We start from the raw sequence: 23,525 nt of genomic DNA, 5'->3' as shown, positions 1-23,525 counted from the left end.
AGATGAGTATCTTAATTGGACCATTCCTTGACCATGTTAATCCTTGACCATATTTACGTCATGACCATATTTACGTCAATACTAGGGGAAATTAGTACTCTTTAACTGTTACTTAATTTTTAAAATGTTCATATTGCCAATCTTCACACGACAAAGTACATGTTTAGTACATGTCATCTTAATGTATGCCGTTGTGCGCAATAACTTTCAAGTCTGTTGAATGCGGTAGTTTAGGATTGACGATGCTCAAATCCGGGAAATGATTTTGCATAGTTGGAATTGAAAGACTTCCTATTTTTGGAACTGCCAGGGTTTTTGTAATAATAGAATTTATTTTTAAATTGAACAAAAACACATTTGTTATTGTCATAACAGAAAGATAAGAATAAATATATAAACAATTTGCCTAGATAAACGACTTTAGTTTATATAGAAGGAAGTCGCGAACAATTTTATACACGTATATTAACTGATCAAAACAAACATTTGTAAATGATATATATATATAGTACGCAGGAAAAAAGTAAAGTAAATCAAATATGTACCTAAAGTACTAGTGATCAAAGGTATTTTAAAATTGTAAAGCTGATAGGTGGTAGATAAAGGTTGTTACTCTATTGACGTATATTTATCGAACTATAAAGTAAATACTAGCCTGTGAAAATTCAGGAAGCTATAAATAAAACACGCGATTGGTTGGTTTAATGTTCAATAGGTTTTTCCCTTAGTCAGTTATAACAGGTAAACACATTTTGAAACGGTATTTGGTGAAATGGCGTTTTCGTTAATAGATGCAGTACGCTGTGGAGATAAAGAAACAGCGAAAAAAATATTAATGAACAAAAAGTATACTGCTATTGATATACAAGGTTCGAAAAATGATGGAACTGCATTATTCTGGGCATGTTGTCGCGGATTTTTGGACATATTACATATATTAGTTATTCAAGGGGCTAGTTTGAACTCAAAGACTGCTTGGGGAGCAACACCAATACACGCAGCTTGTGATAACAACCAACCTGAAATCGTAAGGTATGTATGATAGTATGATAAAATAACATCGTTTTTCTAAGGGGTTCATAAAAATTGTTTTCAGAAATTTAACAGCATTCTAAAATGAAATACAAAATACCATAAATGTAAAAATAGCTTAAAACAACAACAAAAAACCGTGAAAAATACCTGACTAGCTATTTCCATATGAGACTCTAATTTGGTAACTTTTTTTATCAAGTCTACATAATTTACATACCCTTCTTTCTTAATTCTAATTGATCTTTTTACAAATTTGAAGAGTTTTATAAAGGTTTCTCAAATTGTTTGTTGGTAAATAACACATTATAAATTGAGAAAGGAAATGGGGAATGTGTCAAAGCGACAACAACCTAACAATAGAGCAGACAACAGCCGAAGGCCAACAATGGGTCTTCAATGTAGCGAGAAACTCCTGCACCCGTAAGCTTCCTTCAGCTGGCCTCTTAAAAATATGTATACTATTACAGTGATAATGGACGTCATACTAAACACCGAATTATACACAAGAAACTAGAATTAAAAGTCATACAAGACTAACAGAGGCTCCTGACTTGGAACAGGCGCAAAATTGCGTCGGGGTTAAACATATTTATGAGATTTCAACCCTCCCCCTACACCTCTAGCCAATGTAGAAAAGTAAACGCATAACAATACGCACATTAAAATTCAGTTCAAGAGAAGTCCGAGTCCGATGTCAGAAGATGTAACAAAAGAAAATAAATAAAATGACAATAATACATAAATAACAACAGGCTACTAGCAGTTAACTGACATGCCAGCTCCAGACTTCAATTAAACTGATTGACCTCTGATAGTAAAATTTTAATATATTTACAATTTTCTTTATGTATTCATTTATTTATGTATCTATTTGGCGACAGTCAATCATCTATGCATTTAGTATTCCTATTAATTTGTTTAAATTTTATGACTGAAAAGAAGTATTAAAATAAGAGGGGTAAAAATGCAGTGAAAAATACACACTCGCATATCAAATGTGACATATCTCCTTTTTTCACATTCACAAATTTATAAATGGTTCATATTGAATCAATCCATATGCACTCGCATCTTTTGTTTTTGTTTTACGTATTTTTATAGAAAAACTACCTTACTTTTGTTTAATAAATACAGAACCTCTAGAACGAGTTACAATATTTTGAAAATTGATAGTACAACTAGAGAGCATAATTATCTATGGGATTTAATTTAATAATTGATTTTTCGCTCTTTGATTATATACGATCAAGAATGGTGATAGATAAGAAGTTGTTCAAACAAACTGGCGCATGTTTGGTTTGGAAAGACTTATGTTCAACCATGGAAGTATTATATTGACACATATAATACTTCCAAGGTTCAACTGAAGGGATGTCATATAACCGTATTTAGTCAGCGAATTGTTCTTGTAAATGAACGATGGTCATTTCCGTTTTAAACAGGCCATATATTTTCGTTCTTCCACCTAATGGAAAATTTCTACCTTTCATTTCAAATTTTGCATAAATTCGTTCACACTGTACCTTTTCAACTAATGGATTAGTGGATAGTGTCGCCTTAGAGGCGTATTTGCGCATATATTTCCAATGAGATGCAGAATCCAAAATAGAGTTTTTCGAGTAAATTTACAAACCATTTTGTTGAGGGCGACTTTTTTCAAATCTGAAAGAGTCGGATGCAATGAGGTTCTGATTGGGCCATTTTTTTCCATAATTTTGTTTTAATTTCAGATTTTCATTTATATCTATTTAAAGTTTGATTTGATTTTGTTATACTTATATTGATAGGCAATACAGGGTCCTCCACGTTTACATGTAAATAATTGAGAGTAAAACTAATTCATATTTCAGGCGAGCCCCTTATTTTACCACACATCGTTATAAACGGACATTAAACTATGTCATTGCTCCAAGTTCAACCCTGTTCTTCATTTTGTTTAATGCGGGTTTGGATTTTCATTGTTTGTTATGAAAATTAAATGATTGATTGTTGTTTGAAACCAGCGGCTAATATTTCATATTAAAAAAGAAATTTTGGTATTTTTTTTTTGCAATAAGACATATATTCAGAGGCCAACATCCTAAAATGTTAATACTTATAGGTATCCGTCATCCATATTTAAAAAGAATGAAGAGAAGTTTTACAATAATTATTATGCATCAATTCTAAGTACATGAATATCGGTTGATAAGTGAAAGAGAGCGTTTTCAATAGGATATTAAGTTCACAGTCCATCAGAAAATTAGAGGCTATAAAAATAAACAAATATTTAGTTTTCATTTAAATCTCACAAGCATCATCTATACATTTCACGGGGGTTATATATAAAGTTCCATGTAAATTCAATTTCACAAACAAAAGAATAAATAAATATATTTATATATCAGTAGTACAAGAAAGGTGGATATATTTTTTTGAATGATCACGTTTTTGTGTTTTTTAAAGTGCGTAAACAGGAACAAATATTCCCCACAATTTCAAACACAAACAAGTTTAATCACTTTTAAACTTACGTAAATAGTATCGTCAAGATTGATGTCAATGTATATAGGGTGAATCTGTACCAAATAAGGAAAATATTTTCTCGGTTAATATAAAGGGCATTGCACTTACAATCGTGGTATATTAGATATCCAATTTAATACATGTAAACAATTCTGCTTTGGCGTATATACAAGTAATGTGTAAAGAAAGGTCTTTAGTAACATGTCATGGGATGTCATAAATGTTTTATCGTCAACATAGTAAATCAAGAAAGGCTAGACTTAGGGATTCATATTCTGTCTGCGTCAACAATTTGCACCGTTTATTTAAAAACTTTCTACTTTAGTAAAAAAAATGAATTAGATTATCAATGCATGGAGAGTACATCCCAGCTTATCTGCTAGTCTTAGTCGCCTGACACTTGTCACTTGGCCTTGGTCTCATTTTTCCATTTTTCCTTCCAATGCCTTTCACGAATCATTAACAGCCACCTATAACCAATATACTCTGAAATAGTCATGTAGTCATACAACCATATTTTTTTCTCTCAGCTGAATGATATATTTGGTATTTTCTTTGAGTGTCTTATTTTTATTGAATGATTTTTCTAAAAATGAAAAAAAAAACACGTCACAACAAGTATACTTGATCTGATGCCAGTTTCTGCTTTTCAAAAATAGTTAATTGAAAAATAAGTGTTTAAACTATAATTTTGTAACCGTTCCTCTATAACAATCTCATTCCTTTCTCGATACAAACTATTTCATTTTGCAATTGGTATTTGAAACCCCCTTTCCCGTCCATGGAACGCGATATTTTGATGTCCCCCTTATCTGCCAAAAAAAAAAAAAACAACTACGAAGACAATAATAAAAAATATATATGTTAAAATATATATATATGTGATTGACCAATTGAATTTGAATATCACATTAAAGACAATTAAATATTTCAGGTTACTGATAAAATATGGCTGTGATTTAAACGAGAAAACGGAAAGTGGTGATACACCGTTACATTTAGCTTGTTACAGAGGATTTCCTGAAATTGTTCAGATACTCATTGAAGCGGGAGCTAACTTCAATATTTTCAATAGCAAACATCAGATTCCTTCCGATATAGCTTATGTGCAAGGATATTATACAATTGTGAATTATTTACAAGCCGTAAAACAAATAGGTAGGTTGCATAACTTTGTTATTTTATAATAACATTGCACTGTAACTATCCACAAAACTACAATATACCAAACGTAATCTTTGCACAAGCCTGATACTCTTAAGCTATGTTGCATATAATCAATTTATAACTTTACATGTCTTTTGCTTTGATACTTTCCTGAAAATCTCCAGTTAATAATCTTATTAATCCTATATAATAGATCATGTTTATTTTTTATAACCAGCGAATGTTTGAATATTTAGGTATCTTCATTGCAAATCGTACTTATTACTTAAAACTTCTTTAGAATACATATTGCAGTCAGTTGATAGATAAAAAATCAGAAACAGAGCAATTGTGAATATGATAAGATACAAATACTAACAACAAATACTTAAAGTATATTAGAACAAAGTAAACAAATGTTCTTTTGAATTGAGCAATTGCAATAACCAGACATAAAACTTGTTCTCACTATAGATTATTTTCTCTATATATAAATGCGATTTTGCTCAGGAAGTACATGAGTATGCCATGGTATTGCTGCCTGGTATACATATAGATGAGGGAATTTGTGAATAATCAGAAACAACAAGCTATGACAACAACACAAAACAAATCTTACAAATTACTTTTGCTATTTATTACAACATTCTCATTTACTTTGATGCATGTGCAAGAGGTATACACTTTGTTCTGATGTGAAGTTAATTGATCGTAAATCAATCAATGATTTACTTTAATCGTTTCTTTTTCTTAATTTCTTGTAGTTAAAAATTCTTCTTCAAAGGCTAAACACAGAAGACTGAGTGATCATAATTGTGTTACATGCTGTTTGTCTCAAGATCCTAATGTGCCAAGAGAGGTCTATGAATATTGGACCAGAAATGACCTCGGTTTACAAAACTGTTCTGGCAAGGAAAACAATCTTTCAAATCAACAAAATAAATCAACTCATCATCGAAACGTTTGAAAGATTTTCCTTGTACGCATTGGTATTTCAAATTAGCCATAATTCGTCAATCCATGGTCGTTGATTAGATATTTATTGGAGGAAGTGATCGGAAAATTAGTTAATGTTATGAGAAAATGACATTATTATTACCCAAAATAATAGACATTAACATGTTGGTGGAGTTTTAATAAAGTTTTCCTGGTTCATAACATTAACGAAATGGGATAATGAAGTCGACAGCGGGAAACGTGCAAGATCTATCCATTAGTTACCGTATAAAGTGTCCATGCATTATTAAACTGAGCTAAAAAAAAAGGTTCATCAAACATATTTTGACAATTATGTCTACATAATTTACGTGATTCCTGTTAAAACATCATGCATCATGCTATGTGAACTGTGATATTGTTGTGAAGACATTAAATAGGTTATTCTATTTTATCGCAAAGTTAGTTGTTGATATTAAAAAAATTCCAAGATTTAAACTGTTTTATTGAAATTGCATTTATGTTAAGATTTTGAGTGTGAGGTCTGTGGAATGGTTAGATGGATGTGTAACGTCAAGTGGCAAATTACATGTATATTCAAAACGAGAACATATTTTTACAATTTTTACAATATTAAGGTGATGATAATGGAAGTATTAAACGACCCTAACTGGCTGTACAGCCCTCGCACGAAAAAGTACCGCCTTCGTAGTGGTCAATTATATTTCAATGTTTTCTCGGCACACTCAAGTAACGGACTTGGGCTAACAATGCATTGATATTTTCATAAATATGTTTTTGTATATTGAATGAAGTTCTCTGCAGCTTTTTCAATATCGTTATTAAAACTAGAGAGAGAACAATATAAGCTTTAAGCTATTTATTATCCGCTTTGTCTTGTTCACTGCAGAAAAGTATTGGTTCTATACATGTATATATTTAGCAACTCCAATTAGAAAGTGACTGACGATTTGGACAAAGTTGACATATTTATAGATTTTGTCTTGCTGATAATGCAGTTTTGCAATTCAAATTTATATCTTTTTGTTACAGTTTTCAAGAAATTATATGGAGTCAATCTTTTAAGGACAATAACTCCTTAAAAAAGTTGAACGTTTTCGATTTTATTTGCTTATTTGAAGACAGTGTCGTGTTGGTCATGTTTGCGATGTTAATTTTCTGTCTATCTATTATAGTTTTCAAATAAGAGGCTAAAACGCAAATAGTAAAGGTCGTCTTTCAAGACAATGCTGCATGCAATATAGAGTCAGCTGCCGATTTAGACTATGGTGAATTATTTGTAGATTTTGAATTGCTGATCATGTTTGCTACTCATATAGACTTGCTACAATACCCTTTCTATTATTTCTTTCTTACTAATTTATATGTTTACTGGTAACTGCCAGTCCACTGATCGCCGTACAGATGTCAGTATAATTGTAATCACCTAGTTATAGCAGTAGAATTATTAAAAGGGCAAAATTGAAAAAAAAACATAATTAGGAAGGGTCATGTAGCAAGTCTACTACTAATAGTTTCTATCTATCTATTGTAGTTTCGGAATAAACCTAAAAACCTTTTAAAGTCATCATAAAAGTGCAATAACTCCAATGGGAGTCCATCGACAATTTCGGCCATCTGACTTATTGACGATCTCGTATTACTTATGCTCTTTATAATTTCGATTATACAACGTTCGATGTGAAAGACAAAACGCCAACATGGGGGAGGAGCTTATTGAAGGATAATAACCGTCATAGAATAAGTTGTCCGACAGTTTTCGGTAAATTGTCAGTAGTAGATCTCAGCTTACTTAACATTTTTGCGCTGGTCATATTTTCTATATCCATAGCAGTGTTGCTCATAAACAAAATTTGTATCGGTTACATCCATGTTTTATTTTTTTTTTTTGGTTTTTAAGGGGTTTTTTTTCAATTAAATATACCAACCAAAGATGATCACGGTGGCCAATTTTGGTTCCTGTTTGCTCTGTAGTTTCCAAGATGTTTTGTAAAAATTAACAGACGATGATGAAAATTTGATTTGACACGTATTCTTTAAATTGGCTAGATATAGGAAGATGTGGTATGAGTGCCAATGAGACAACTCTCCATCCAAGTCACAAATTATAAAAGTAAACCATTTAGAATGAAATTCAAAACAGTGTGGCTGTGACCATTGATTGACAAATTAAATTCATCCATTGACTGGGACAATTTAGGTGAACGTTTGTATGTAACGACCACGGCTCACTATGTACTTTTTAAAGACACTTAAACTATGGGGTCACCAAAGGTTCTCAACACCTTAATAAAGTAATTCGAAGAAATAATCAGAAATAACACGATGTTTTGATTTATATCAATTATATTAATCAAAACATAAAGGTTATTCCTGATTAATTTTTCGAATTATTTATTAATTAAAGGCGTTAAGAAACCTTTGGTGTCCCCACAGTTTAAATGTCTATCGTAGGTACGTCGTGAACAGTGGTCGTTACAGACAAACGTTCACGTAAATTGTCCCAGTCAATGGATGAATTTAATGTGTCAATCAATGGCCACAGCCACACTGTTTTGAATTTCATTCTAATATAGGTCAAGGTACGGTCTTCAACATGGAGCCTTGGCTCACAACGAACAGCTGGCTATAAAGGGACCAAAAAAAAAAAAACTAGGCCAAGACTTGATTTTTATATTGATCTATATTGACTTTGTTTAATTTTATATTGACTTTGTCTAATTGTTAACACCCTTTATGCACATAAGGTACTATACCACGTAACTTGTCGACAGGCCAAATAATATCGAAAAAAATCAAATGGGATGCTGTTTTTCTCATTTGGAATATATGTATATCTGTATTTGTCCTGGTCTTTTAAGGTTTTGTCGTCTAAAAGATAAGACAATATATATTTTAACCGGAGAACATCTTACATCTGTTGGTCATAGAACACCTTGTATTACTAACACATGTTATATGGCCTGTTCGATCTGGCATTTTAACAAATCGGCCCTTCGTTGTGTTACAGATGCAATAGCTTCTTGATGCTTTACCTACATTAATTGACGATTTGTAGCGTAATTGATTTGTTCTGTGGTGTTGTTCTATTTTCTGATGACTAAGGTACCGGTGCAGGGACGGTGGTAAAATGGCAGTACTAGTATCTACACAGTTAGTGAATTTGCGACAAAATTGCTGTTGACTGCATTTGTTACATATAATACCATGTTCTAAAAAGATTTCGAAAAATAGTTTGTGTTGTTTTGAAACTTGTATACAATGGCCTCATTTTAAGTTATGTGTATATTACACACGCAGCATTTGAGCTTCATGGCTATATAATAAATTCTCGTGTTATTGGTTATGTACAGGCACCTTCATCAGTTTGACGACAGTTGTTCCTTGCATATATGTAATAAATGTAAACACATGAATAGAAAGTAAGTCGAGTATGGACAGTCATAGGAATGCACACATTATTTTTTCTATAATAAAATGATATACTAGTATACTATATAGTCACAATGAACCAGAATGACTCTATGAATTAAGCCAACACCCGAAAAAATATGATAGAAACATTAAAATTTAGTATAACAACACAAAAAATGCGAGAAGTTTAAGCGAGATTCGAACCTTATCTGCAAAATAATCTTTGAATTGTAGTTCTCTGCTCTACTGATGGAGCCACGGCGACGCTTGACTATGGTGTCTTATTAAGGAGCTATATCAGTACAATTTAGCGATGTTACAATTTTTTCATAAAAAAGTTGTTTTTTTTGTGAAATAAGGACACACTAAACCAATTTCATTTTTGAGGGGAAAAGTATTATAAATTACAACAGTCACAAAAAACATAACTTTTTTTTTGGGTTTGAAACGTCCTTCTTGGGGGATTTGGCCTGTTTTTCCCACCTAAAAACACCCTAAATTCCGCATTTTGGTCTTTCATCCTTTTTGAGGGTTAAATTAACTATTACACATATCATTATATATGTAAATCGAGATATTGATCAAAAAGCATTTTTATTTTTTGTTTTTATAGTAAATTCTATTATGTCGGCACTTGTTGAAATTGGCCCTTCTGTGAAAAAAATTCACGGCAAATTGGCCCTACCTCTTTATCAATTTTTTGCTGTTTCCATGGCAACGGCAGCCATTTTGAAAATTTCAAAGTCAAAAGTTTCATCTATACCTGCCAGTTAACAATAATATGAATTTTCATTAAGTTCAAAGCATTTCGAAATTTTTTGATATTTTTGCAGTTTCCATGGCAACGGTGGCCATTTTGGAAATTCCAAAGTCAAAAAGGCCCAAAAAAACTTAATAGTGTAAAACCATTAACATTTTTCAACATTTATCATTTAATTTTGTTTTAGCGTGTATTACAGCACTGCCCACTTTTATGACACAACAACACTGCATCTTATGTATACTTTTATGTTATAATAACTTTACAAGTAGAATCACTTATATTTTTATCCATAGAACAAAAATGTTTATGAAAAAAAAACCCAAAAAACTAGTTACTTTTCTCGTTGGAATTGTTTTACATTGTCATTTAGGGCCTTTTATAGCTGACTATTTTTTTTTTATATGGTTCTCAGATACCATCTCACATATTAAAATAACATCATGCAGAAATGTGCAATTGTGTACCCAATGTTTTTCTTCTCCTTATTTTGAGTTTTTGCTTTATCCAAAATCAAAGTTGTGGAACTTCTTTTACAAAATCATTTGACAAGCCAGGCAATAAGTGTATCCTCCATTACAAACTTGAACATTAAACCAAATATTAAATATACCACACTGATTATTGTTTAACGTTTGGTACAGGTTGGCTGTCAGTGTTGGACAGTTTATCATAGAACCCTTTGGGAAAAACAGAGAACTCTCAATGTCAGAAACACTGTCAAACATCAAAACATATACTATCCAAACTGAAATGTGTCCACACTTGTTTTTATGTACAAAACAAATAACAACAAACAAAAATATGATATACAGCAACAAATGACAACTACCTTATTACAGGATTCTGACTTGGGACAGGCACATACAGAATGTGGCGAATTTAAACATGTAAGCGGGCGCCCAACCCACCCACAACCTTTAAATAAATAACCTTTATTTAGAGTCGGCAAGGTATACAAACATAGACAAAAATAAGCTCTAATGAGCTTTTAACTGACATAAAACGACATAAACCTCGGACAGTGGTGTAACAGTACAACATATGAAGTTCATATTGATGACATATAGCTTATACACACAAACAAATCAACACATGACCCCTACAAGTCTTACTAAAACATACACAAAATGTACATGGTTAAAAGCAGTTTATGTACTTATATATATACAAGCCACTTTCGCTTATCTAGACCATATGTTGCAAAAGTCAAACACCAAATATAGCATGTACATTGAAGGCACAATACTTGGAAGACCACTTACTCGAACAAGTAAATAAACGACTGTACATAATTCACAGAGCAGTTTTCGACTACAAGATGCTAACTTTAATGTAGCACGCCTTTTGGTTAAACTGTCATTCAAGAAAACAACACTCTTACCAGCTTCGTTTCATGTTAACATATTTTATATATGATATTACTAATACTAGTAGGTATAACAAATAGCTTGGATTAAAGACAAGTTAAGTTAAATAGTTAAAATGAATAAATATATAAAGGCAGGCAGCTATTATATATTTAGACAAAAATTACAAGCAAAATAGTAAAGGCTTCCTCTACTTCATATATCTGGCCTGGAATTGCTGCTTTCAATGTAGAAGCGTAATTAGAACCTGGTCCAAGATTTAAAAAGGGGGCACAAAAAGGCAATGTAAGGAGTGGATCTTGTAAAATGTCTATGCATTAACCATATATGAAATCTATGAAGGGGTTAAATCCTCTTCTAGTAATGTAGACTGCTAAAAACCAATTCAGTATAAGTAGCATACGAAAAAAGAATCACAAAACAATGCTCTTGTTCATTTTTTTATAAATTAAAATCCACGAAGGTTATAAATAGTCATTTATGTATATTTTGTTCACGTAAGTATAAATCTGCACCGTTAAAACTAAGTCAATGTATCACTCAAATGAACCAAATGCCTAGTTTGTGCAGAGTGTGACTTTGGTATACACTTTAACATTTTTATGGAAATACAATAAGTAAAATGATGGTGAAACAATCTGAAAATAACAACCCAATCAAAGAGCTGAAAGCTCTGAGGAAAAATGACGCCACTGCCTCTAATATCGGGATATTTTTATGCAAGTCTTGATTTTCACATACCGTAATAAGTTTAACATTTCAACATGTCTCGTAAGCATATACTTGATATTCGTATATGTGTGCGTGTGTGAAGTGAAGATGACAACTGACTGTTTTTTGTTAGTACAAATGAATAAGTCAAGAGTCAAGACTACCTGAATGATCTACATTATCCAATTACTACTGGTTGGTTTTTTTTTGTACAAATAAATAGGTAAAGAATACTGGAATGATCTACAGTATCCAATGTCTATTGGCTGGTTTTTTTTTTTTACAAATAAATAGGTCAAGACTACCTGAATGATCTACAGTATCAAATGACTACTGCAGCTGTTTTCTTTTTACAAATAAATAGGTTAAGAATACTGGAATGAACTACAATATCCAATGACTACTAGCTGTTCTTTTGTACTAATAAATAGGCCAAGACTATTTAAATGATCTACAATATCCAATGACTACTGGCTGTTCTTTTGTACATACTAAATAAAGACTACCTGAATGATCTAAAGTATTTTAAGTAATGTGTAATTTTTTTCTTGAAATTACAGTTTTACTAGTATCCTTTTCAAACCAAATGATTATGAAGAGCCTGTTGTAACAAGCTCTTCTACCCCACTAGTCCTATAGCATACGACTTCGCATTCTTATTTATTTTTTAAGGTTTTTATACTGATATTTTCATTTTTGATTGTTTTTTAATGCGAAGTGTGGCATATTGATAGTAAAAAAAATATCAGAACAGTAAATAGAAATAGTAAATAATGCTCCCGAGGTCATATGTTATAGGACTAAATACCCAAATACTAATTAAATAAGTTACTTGTGACATAGTTGAAAAAAATTAAATCAATTTAGATTTACGGCATATTAAGTTTAAGTAGGTTTGACAACCGAGAAATCGAAAAATAACGGGAATTCGGGACTGGGTGTCATTTTTCAAAAAATTTAGTTAAGTACCTTGTGTTATATTAAGGTATATAGGAATTTTTCTGAGACAAGTGCCTGTGAACCATAGTATGCGACCCCTGCCCAGTAACAAAAATAAACAAGCTTGAAAGGATACATGTCAAGCGGCAAAATTTATCACCAGAGATTACGAGAGTCAAGAGAGGATGGACACGTCTCCAAAATGCTTGCCAAACTGGAACTACAAGATCTCCAGATAAGGACGAACAAGGTGTTGAAGCCAAAGTTATTATTTATGTAAAAAGTAGTTAAAGGGCTGATTCACGCTACTGAACCAGACGAATTCCTCAAAAAAGCATGTCTGAAGAGAACCATAACTACCGAGAAATTCAAAGAATACCACGCAACAATTATTGTGGAAAAGCAAACTGTGAGTGTATTGACATTCCACCAAGTAAAACACCGTACAATATTCAAACTCATCCTTTGTAAGACAGTGATCGCGTCGAATCAGCTAAAGGATACTGTTGTGCACGCATCAAACGTAGAGAGCTTCAAATCTGTTCTCATGCCCCGCCGAAAATCGGCGGCGCTCTCTCAAACTGATGCATAAAAAGCCAGCGTCGATATCGACAATTTATTTACATGTCATATAGATACAGTCTGTTACAGACTCTGCTGCTGTAACTTTGTAAACAAAGATTGAGTCGGGAGTCCAGTCTGCGTCGTCATAACCACTAGCCCAATGCCCCAGACTAGTATTAAATTTTCAGCTGGGACTAGTAAATTTTAATTATCGCTAGCCCGACTGGACTTACGTCCTTTCTATGTTATTTGAACATGTTTTGATTTTTTAGATTGTTTAGATTGACAAGTAATGCAGAAAAGATCGTCAAATTGATGTGTACGAACGTAACGAAGTCTAATCTCTCAGATCGATAATAATACATTTATCCTGAGAAAGTGAAACAGAAAGGTAAACCAGTCACAATATTTCCGGGACTTCGATCTGTCTTATAACCAGTAAGTAAGTAAGTAAGTAAGTAATTTTTATTGGTTTGAAATCCAAAATTACAGGATTGATACCAAGACAATACAAAACATATATATCATACCAAATTCATAAACATTGTATATATAATATATATATATACAACTCGTCTAAACATCAACCCAACAATGTTAGATCTGTAAATTTGCTTTCGCAAATTTTTGGTTCTTCCCTCGCCGGGATTCGAACCCATGCTACTGTGATATCGTGACACCAAATCGCCTGCACTGCAGCCGTCCCGCTAGACCACACGACCACCTGGGCTCTCAAAAAAAGAGCTTTCGCTGGCCGTGTGTTACCTTTCCACGTCAGTTTTAATCTAGCGGCGTACTACAGTACATGATATATAAGGCATGAAGATGTTATGCCTAATATATATATATATATATATATATATGATGAGGAGGTGGTACCTCAAAAAGCATTTCTAGAAATGTACATGTCGCTTATAAATTTAACAATAATTCTAATTATATCAGTCTTACCACACGCATACAAAAATTTAAATCTTGCTTCATTAGTCATATTTAAAAAAGATGGAACTATTTCACTAATTTTGGAAAACAATTGGTCTCTAATTATATTTAGTTTTGTAGAAAGTGGACCAACACGGACACATTATATTTTCTTATAATAAAGGCAGTTGTTTGTAAAACGAAAAGACTATCAAGTTTCCCCCGATTAATTATATATCTTTAATGTTCTAACAATGTTTAGTTTTACTTCACATAATCAATAAAGTTATAAAAATAGATTTATGAGTATCTTAACAACATCGTGTTGGTACACTTCGATCTTTTCGGTAGTAAGAAGGACCGGAGACCATGTGTCATCAGACGATTCATACGCACCGCGTTGGTATAACCGTATCACTAATTTCCGATTATTCAAAACTTCGTAAATCTGGATAAAGACCAGTATCTATCCAATGGATGTCAGGATGATTCCGATTAATACTTTTTTAATGGTTGTTAAGTTGAAGTGGTAAGAAAGGCTAGCATTATTAAGGAGAACTATTTTGTCTAGCGATTGCTGATCATTTGTGTGTGAAAAGTCCAGAACCATGTAAAAACGGATCTATTTGTTTATTACGTAGATAAAAGAGAAAGCTTGAATAAATATGAAAAATATAACAATGGGAAAGCTTAAAATACCATTGAGTCCATACTATTTAATAACAATAAACATATGAACAGGTCAAAATGTTCTGTAAATAAAGTATATAAACTGGTTCCCGGTTGATTACTACACAATAATAATAATACAAGCAGATTCCAGTTTGTATGTAAAATAGTAAATACGAAACCCAGCGCGTTAGGCAGAGAAATGTAATGGAAGTTCAGGTCAATAGTATCGGAAACATGTTGCTGAGAGCGTCATTTTCCAAAAATGAAGGATGCCTACAATTGGTTTGCAAAAGTTACAAGATATGGTTTAAATAACAAGTTATGAGCTTTCAAATTGTATATAATATTACAATATAGTCAGTAAAACCGTACAGTATGCATAAAAAAACTACTAAAGTTAAGATTTGTTCTAAACGGACGAAGTTTTTCTACGTGTCCTACAATCAACTGGTACTACGATTGGAAATCTTAACCTAAGTAGTTTTATGCATATCAGCCCAGATCTTTGGCCATCATTATGCTTGTTTTTTTTTTAATTTAATGTTATCAGGTCCTTGTTTTTGAAATATGTAACCAGGTCAATTATATACGAACCATTTACTAACCATTTTAATTAAACCATGTCAACTGACAGTGATTTATGATTATGTTATAATGCATAATTAACCGACCGCCTACACTTATATGTTTGCTTATCCTTGAGTTCTCGAAAAAAAAAGTGTTTACAATTGTTTGAGAAGGAAAAGTAAATGTCGGGAGGTCAGACCAAGGACATACCGGTGTATTTAAGTTAGACGGACACGGACGTCCTGGAATCACTTGAAATTCCTTATCTAATGAACGAATGGACAGCTTCGGGATAATGTACAATAAAAAAAGACGGAAGTATTAAGATCAAATTATATTTTTATTTATAAGAAATGTAACAGGAATGGTAAAAATTGAGACATGATAAGATCAATAACAAATCGACACCGGAATGTTTTATGAATAACAAATCGATACCGGAATGTTCACCGACTGTACGGAGGAATCATAGTATACACCCGAGTTTGAATGTTCAGGAACATCTATTATGATAAATAAAAATAAAAATTGAAAGAAAACAAATATGCCCTTAGTCAGTGTCTAACATTTTCCTGATAATACAAAATGACAATCGTTACTCATCCCCTTTGAAACCAATATTTCTAAATTGTATCCGTTAACTTGAAATCATAAAAAAGCATAATACGGAACGTTTGCGTGTACGTATAAAATGTAATAATGCATGTTTAAAAATTGTACTTTCATTCAATAATATCTTAGATGATTATAATCAAATAGAAAAGGCTATTTCTTTTTCATGTTGAAAGGCTGTAAGTTTCTTTAATTCAAAATCTTCCTCGGATCCCCCAAAAGATATCATTCCAGTGTCTTTTCTCATATCATATGACAAGAACTTTAGTTCGATTAAAACCAATGAGGCTGTGATTCAACTGTCTAAAGGGTATGATTTCTTTGTAACATTGCTCCTGTATTATAATCACAATGTTCCAGAAAAACACAGAGTCCGACCACGAAGTATTGAAACAGTCTCTTTGATGACTTTGTAAGTAAGATGTCTATCCTTAGGATGATTTATATATATTCAATAAAGTTTCAGGATTAGGAAGTAAGATATCATTTCATACATGATTTCTCTATTAAAAGTATGTTGGAATTGTTGTGACCCCAATACCATTTTGTTTCGAGTATAAATAGTTGTATGATTGGCGGGACAAATAAACATACTAATCATCCTTATTTTTCACCTGTATAATGCTTGTCAATTTATAGTGGGATACCATATGGCGACCAATCTAACGTTACAAAAAGTATTTATTTTAATAAAATCAACCTGGACAACATTGACAATTGACCCCAAAATGAATAGGGGTTGCTCTCGTCAAAGGAAGTTTGAATTCACAAGGGAAACTCGAATTACCATAAATACGGTTGTTCCATATTCAGAAATTGACCTATAGATTTTTGATCTACAGGCGTTTCACTCATCCTTATATATTTCCGTCCAACCAAACAAGGGAAACTAAAATCCCCATAAAAAATAGTATCAAGAAAGGGAAACAAAAGTAACAATTAAGAAACCATTCTTCAATATTTATTTTCCCTTTTAATAAGTGACCTTGATCTTTTATCTATTAAACCCAAATCCCCTTCCTAAAGTATAAGTTTAATTCCAAATTAAGTGAGGGGTACTTGCGTTTATATCATACAGAACAATTTAGTTCAGATGAAACAATTACAGTACCATGTCATATTTCATTCCAAACTCACATGAAGTGCATTAGGGATATACTCAGGTAAGGGGCAATAACTCCTAACTTAGATAGATCCATGCTTACATTCAATAAGATTTCTTTATCTGTTATGATCTAAAGGTATGACAATGATAAAATACATTAATCCTGAAGTTCGATTTCAAACCAATATTGCCGTATACTCAATAGCAATCAAAGGTCTATCAACAGAACTTGTTCTGAAAATGACCTAATGATAAAACTTACAATTGGGTGTTGACAAATACCCACAATGATACTTAATTTTTTGAACTTGTATCTTGCTTCCTTACAGTTGTTGCAGCCAATTTGTTTATATTAAAAGATACTGTTGATAATAACCATTTTTGTAATGGTGACAAGTATTTTGGGTAGTGTCAACGTATATTTGGAAACTTTGTTATAAACATTGTCATAATATCTATTCCTGTTGGAACAAATATTCTATACCATTTATTCCGTTAGAAACATAAACTGTAACACTTATTCTTGTGGAAATGATATTCCAGCTCTAGACTTTTGGAAGTTGACTTTTTCATCTACTGTAGATTTTGAAAAACATGCAAAACAGATGCTGAGTAAGAATCATCATTTAATATGAGATATTACTACAATAATGGAAATGGTAGACAATTTCTGCTATTTGTCCTATTTCTGGATCTCAACAGATTTTCTCTATACCAGTTTCCTCAAAAAAAGATGACACTTGCATTTTACCTTCCATGTTCTTTTTCTCTGCCTAGATAACCCAATGATGATAGTGACAAATTTGACTAAATTTGGCCCAGTAGGAGATGACTTTTGTAAAATTTAATAGACGACTAACACAAAGAGATGGAAAAAGCTGGCATTGACCCTTTGAATGCAACATAAACAGGTATTCTGTTTAATAATATGTGTAAAGGTAGGTTTTATCAAATACAACCTTAAATGATCACTATACCTAACAATTTTCAATGTTAAGTAATAGTGTCACTGTGACCATGTAGAACAAAATTGACCCAAATGTTGTTCATAATTTTGAATGGTATGGTCTTGGCATAATTCAGACAATTTTAGTTTTAATAAGTTGAGCAGTTACAAGAAAATTAACTCTTTATGGATTCTTAGGGTGAAATATACCAACAACTCAAGACTGTGTGCCCAAAAAGTATGAACATCAGACTCTAAGGCATGTTTGGAATAAGAAGAAATGTCAAGCTGGTAAGGCAAATTTACACAAAAAATTACAAATATTTTATTGTTTACATTTTCTCAATCATACGAACAAAATATATCACAATTCACAAGTATCTCTCTTATTGTTCAAGTATTCTTAACAATGAAACAAAATATAGTAGTGTTAAGTATAATGATATAACAAACATGAGAAACAGTGTAACAACTTTCTAAATATAGTAAATCAAGTAAGCATTGTGGGTATTTCTTATAACAACAGAGAACATCTTTCTATTTTATATTGATGTACACTTTAACATTACATAACAGAAAATATTTGGGATACAACACTCATACTTTTACTTTAGACTTTGAGTATTTGACATATAGACAAACAGTAGAATGTCTGCCCTAATTTTTGGAAGGCATCATTTTATTTACTTAGCCATCTTTTCATAATTTGTATTTAAGCATCCCTATTTATATTTATCTTTCATACTTTTTTTGTGGACTTCTACTTTGTACTATGTAAATCAAGAAAAACTCTTTCATTCTGTACCAACAATCCTGATCAACTAAGCATCAAGAAGTCCTTAGCTCTTGAATATATTGGACCACACTTCCAATTGCTTGCACTCTACAGGTCAGATGTAAATATTAGTAAATAGCTGATTGGCTGAAACTGTAGCAAAATAACCAAAATCATATAATTCCAATGCGTAACAATACTGCACACCATGTTGTGCCTAGCATACCCCACTTGTAATTTAAAGTATCAGATAACAGGAAATAGGTGTCAAACAGATCCAAAATTGCTCACGTTTCAACACACCGCCGATAAGCTGCTGACTAAATATGAAATCATTCTGTACAGTAGTACTAAAGAAAAGTGTAATGAAAAAGTCCATTCAAGATGTTTCAAAATTTAAAGTATTTGCAAACAGGATGTAGGTATCACACAAATTTGAAAAATTCTCAAATGTTACAACTTACAACTCATAAATGTTAAGCTGTTCAAGTATGAAATTTTATGTTAGTAGTTCACACAAGAAAAGACAGTCATAGCAAACTTATTTTTGCAAAAAAAATAAGTTTAAAAATTTCTTTAATGTCCTTTCACTATTAAAAGTACAGGTAATAGAGTCTTAAGTTGAAAGTTCTTGAAAACTCTGAACAAGTCAGCATAACCCATCTCTATATGAAGCACATGAAAAAAAATTGATATCTACAAAGACTACTAAATGATATTTATAAAGAAGTTAAACAAGATCCTTATAATTTATAGTGAATCACATATTGAAATTACAAAATTATTTAACCAGGTGCTCCGCAGGGCTCAGCTTTATACGACCGCAGAGGTCGAACCCTGAACAGTTGGGGCAAGTATGGACAAAACATTCAAGCGTGATACAGCTCTGAATTTGGATTGTGATCAAATTTTTGACATTATATGGTTTTTTTTACACAAAATAAATGTCAAGATTTTACAAATCAATTAAAGATTTCTTCTTCAAACTTATTTAAATCTAAAATTAAATAGTTGACACAGCATAGGTTTCTGACACAGAATGAATGTGGTCTAATGAACTTAAAATTTTTTTTTTTGCCTTTGAGCAATTCACTATGCTGTTGAATATTAATCCTCTCAAAAAAATGTTTGAAGAAATTTTCTTTTTATTTATGAAATCTGAAATGAGAAAAATTTAACCCCCCCCCCCATTTTTTTTTCACATCCCCCTTTCCCTTTTTCCAAAACTGATATCAATTCAAATTTCTAATGGAGTTTGCAACAATAACTACTCTTTTAAATACATCATAAAATATTAAAATGTAAAATAAAGTGCTTGTTATCACTGAATGGTAAAGATTGGTTGGTAGTAAAAGTGAATATACATTGTATATTGTATCAAACAATGATTTAAGTTGATTCAACTACTATTCTGAACAAAGAAAGATAACTCCAATTGAAAATTTCTTGCTATTGCACAATATTGTGCAATTAGATATTTCTTGCTATTGCGCAATACTGTGCAATTGAAGATTTCTTGCTATTGCGCAATACTGTGCAATTGAAAATTTCTTGCTATTGCACAATACTGTGCAATTGAAGATTTCTTGCTATTGCTGAATACTGTGCAATTGAAAATTTCTTGCTATTGCACAATACTTAATATAATAATTTTGGATCCTGATTTGAACCAACTTGAAAACTGGGTCCATAATCAAAAATCTAAGTACATGTTTAGATTCAGCATATCAAAAAAGCCCAAGAATTCATTTTTTGTTAAAATCAAACGTAGTTTAATTTTGGACCCTTTGGACTTTAATGTAGACCAATTTGAAAACGGGACCAAAAATTAAGAATCTACATACACAGTTAGATTTGGCATATCAAAGAACCCCAATTATTCAATTTTTGATGAAATCAAACAAAGTTCAATTTTGGACCCTGATTTGGACCATCTTGAAAACTGGACCAATAATCAAAAATCTAAGTACATTTTTATATTCAGCATATCAAAGAACCCCAAGGATTCAATTTTTGTTAAAATCAAACTAAGTTTAATTTTGGACCCTTTGGCCCTTAATGTAGACCAATTTGTAAACGGGACCAAAACTTAAGAATCTACATACACAGTTAGATTCGGCATATCAAAGAACTCCAATTATTCAATTTTTGATGAAATCAAACAAAGTTCAATTTTGGATCCTTTGGGCCCTTATTCCTAAACTGTTGGGACCAAAACTCCCAAAATCAAACCCAACCTTCCTTTTATGGTCATAAACCTTGTGTTTAAATGTCATAGATTTCTATTCACTTATACTAAAGTTATGGTGCAAAAACCAAGAATAATGCTTATTTGGGCCCCTTTTTGGCCCTTAATTCCTACACTGTTGGGACCTCAACTCCCAAAATCAATCCCAACCTTCCTTTTGTGGTCATAAACCTTTTGTTTACATTTCATTGATTTCTATTTACTTATACTAAAGTTATTGTGCGAAAACCAAGAATAATGCTTATTTGGGCCCTTTTTTGGCCCCTAATTCCTAAACTGTTGGAACCAAACATCCCAAAATCAATCCCAACCTTCCTTTTGTGGTCATAAACCTTGTGTCAAAATGTCATAGATTTCTATTCACTTATACTAAAGTTATGGTGCAAAAACCAAGAATAATGCTTATTTGGGCCCCTTTTTGGCCCTTAATTCCTACACTGTTGGGACCATAACTCCCAAAATCAATCCCAACCTTCCTTTTGTGGTCATAAACCTTTTGTTTACATTTCATTGATTTCTATTTACTTATACTAAAGTTATTGTGCGAAAACCAAGAAAATGCTTATTTGGGCCCCTTTTGGCCCCTAATTCCTAAAATATTGGGACCAAAACTCCCAAAATCAATCCCAACCTTCCTTTTGTGGTCATAAACCTTGTGTTAAAATTTCATAGATTTCTATCCACCTTTACTAAAGTTAGAGTGCGAAAACTAAAAGTATTCGGACGACGACGACGCCGCCAACATGATACCAATATACAACCAAAAAATTTTCAATTTTTGCGGTCGTATAAAAACCTTACTTTTTCGTCCTAGTTACAGCTAAATATCTGAAGTGCGAAGATGGTTAATATTTCATTTGATTGGTGAACCAAATATTCCTTCTTAGCTATTGAATAGATAAATAAAACTTAGTTAGACTGTTCATACAGACAATCCAATGATTTAACAAACAAATAGAGACATTAGATTGGTGAACCAAATATTCCTTCTTAGCTATTGAATATATAAATAAAACTTAGTTAGACTGTCCATACAGACAATCCAATGATTTAACAAACAAATAGAGACCATAGTAATTCTTTCAATTAGAAGTTTGTACTTGATTTCACGTTTCACCTTACATACAAGATATTTCATTCTATTGCACGTTGCAAACACTAACAGATATGCTGTGAAGTAGACAGCTTCAGGTAAAGTTTCTAAAACCATTATGGCAATATATTTCTTAAGCTTTATATCAGAAAGTGTTAAATAATTTTGCCAAACACTAGTATTTTAGTGTGACATTTCTAAAAGCTTAAAAATTTATATTTAATTAGAAATTAAAATTCCTTTAGATAAAATAAAAGATCAGTTCAGATAGCCAACTACTGTCCTCCTAAACTTTGTTCAGTGTCAGTGTCCTTTAAAATAAAGTCTGGACCCATCAGAAAACACAAAACAATTTAGTACCCATAATACAACATTATTTCTCAATTCATTGAAAAAGAGCCTTCCTAATGGAAAACATGTTCACTAAAAATATTAATGTTGTTTCAAAGGTTGAATACAAAGTATCAATGGTATAAAGTCACAACCTATTATTAGTACTGTGTCTTATATATATAATAAAGGTCAAACTTTTATAAAGTGTCTACTTGTATAACAAATATCATAATGAATATGTCAGGAAATGTTTAATTTCCTTGTGAGTATACCATTGTTTTGTATGAAGAGGTTATATATTGTATTTAAACTGTTCCAACATCTCCTGTCCATTCAGATCTCGTATCAACTGTTTTGAACACCTACATGTAATATTTTTGGAAAAAAAAATTTGATTCAAAAGCAATTTCTCTTGAATTCCCTCCACACACTAAGCTCAATATCACAAGATCTTTCTACTCTCATCATTTAATTTGTTTAAACTTGAAATTTATTATTCAGAATAAGTATTTCTCCAAGTTTATTTTCCCATACTTAATATTCTGTCTAAAAGTGGGAACATTTTTCTTTGCATGATTTTTTTCAAACTGATGAAGATTGTAATAAATGCTCTGAATACAGTAATGTTCTGGTAAATTTATTTCTGTATGATGAGAAAACAAGTTTTACTATTCATTACTAGACAATTTCAGAATAGTTGTATATATATATACAGTTAAAGGCATTGTAGTCGGTGCCTCAGAGTGGACATGATTTTATAAAATATTTCATGAAATTCACCTGTGATAAATTCAGAGATAAGATACTAATTAGTTTCTAACTCTCTAATGCAAAGTTAACTGAATAAATTTG

At 31.7% G+C, this 23,525-nt stretch overlaps 1 long non-coding RNA gene across 1 annotated transcript; it reads left to right on the top strand.

Annotated features, from left to right (window-relative positions):
- Positions 1-130: 130 nt before the first annotated feature.
- On the top strand, positions 131-6,120 carry LOC143050008 (uncharacterized). The gene is made up of 3 exons (XR_012970401.1): positions 131-1,032; positions 4,475-4,698; positions 5,451-6,120. It is a non-coding gene; the product is annotated as an uncharacterized LOC143050008 (long non-coding RNA).
- The last annotated feature ends 17,405 nt before the right edge of the window (positions 6,121-23,525 follow it).

Source organism: Mytilus galloprovincialis, chromosome 1 (genome assembly GCF_965363235.1).
Source record: "Mytilus galloprovincialis chromosome 1, xbMytGall1.hap1.1, whole genome shotgun sequence".
Lineage (NCBI taxonomy): Eukaryota > Metazoa > Mollusca > Bivalvia > Mytilida > Mytilidae > Mytilus > Mytilus galloprovincialis.
Note: the sequence above shows the minus strand (reverse complement) of the source record. Positions and strands in the feature narration are given on the sequence as shown.